General features: G+C 51.1%; 1 pseudogene; it reads left to right on the forward strand.

Moving 5' to 3' along the window:
- LOC144419546 (small subunit ribosomal RNA) overlaps positions 1-1,246 on the forward strand; it is a pseudogene marked incomplete at its 3' end in the record, with an annotated part of 1,476 nt that extends 230 nt beyond the window's left edge.

The raw sequence follows: 1,246 nt of genomic DNA on the forward strand, positions 1-1,246 counted from the left end.
TGTGACGTTTGATGACTCTGGATAACCACGCGGATCGTACGGTCTCTGCACCGACGACGTATCATTCAAGTGTCTGCCCTATCAACTGTCGAAGGTACGCTACGTGCCTACCTTTGTGATAACGGGTAACGGGGAATCAGGGTTCGATTCCGGAGAGGGAGCCTGAGAAACGGCTACCACATCCAAGGAAGGCAGCAGGCGCGCAAATTACCCATTCCCGACACGGGGAGGTAGTGACGAAAAATAACAATACAGGACTCTAACGAGGCCCTGTAATTGGAATGAGTACATCCTAAAACTCTTAACGAGTATCCATTGGAGGGCAAGTCTGGTGCCAGCAGCCGCGGTAATTCCAGCTCCAACAGTGTATGCTAAAGTTGTTGCGGTTGAAAAGCTCGTAGTTGGATTTTGGGCGAGCGCCGCCGGTCCGTCGCAAGGCGTGTCACTGGTTGCGTTCGCCTCACCTTCGGTTCTCCGTCGGTGCTCTTGACTGAGTGTCGGCGGTGGCCGATAAGTTTACTTTGAAAAAATTAGAGTGTTCAAAGCAGGCTGTTCGCCTGCATAGTGTTGCATGGAATAATGGAATAGGACCTCGGTTCTATTTTGTTGGTTTTCGGAGCACGAGGTAATGATTAAGAGGGACAGACGGGGGCGTCCGTACTCTGCCGTTAGAGGTGAAATTCTTGGATCGGCGGAAGACGAACTACTGCGAAAGCATTCGCCAAGAATGTTTTCTTTAATCAAGAGCGAAAGTCAGAGGTTCGAAGACGATCAGATACCGTCCTAGTTCTGACTATAAACGATGCCAACTAGCGATCGGGAGGCGTTACCATGACGACCTTTCCGGCAGCTTCCGGGAAACCAAAGTCTTTGGGTTCCGGGGGAAGTATGTTTGCAAAGCTGAAACTTAAAGGAATTGACGGAAGGGCACCACCAGGAGTGGAGCCTGCGGCTTAATTTGACTCAACACGGGGAAACTCACCCGGCCCGGACACAGGTAGGATTGACAGATTGAGAGCTCTTTCTTGATTCTGTGGGTGGTGGTGCATGGCCGTTCTTAGTTGGTGGAGCGATTTGTCTGGTTAATTCCGATAACGAACGAGACTCTGGCATGCTAAATAGTTACGCGACCTTCTCGGTCGGCGTCTAACTTCTTAGAGGGACTAGTGGCGTTTAGCCACACGAGATTGAGCAATAACAGGTCTGTGATGCCCTTAGATGTCCGGGGCCGCACGCACGCTACACT

Source organism: Styela clava, unplaced genomic scaffold (genome assembly GCF_964204865.1).
Source record: "Styela clava unplaced genomic scaffold, kaStyClav1.hap1.2 HAP1_SCAFFOLD_115, whole genome shotgun sequence".
Taxonomy (NCBI): Eukaryota; Metazoa; Chordata; class Ascidiacea; order Stolidobranchia; family Styelidae; genus Styela; species Styela clava.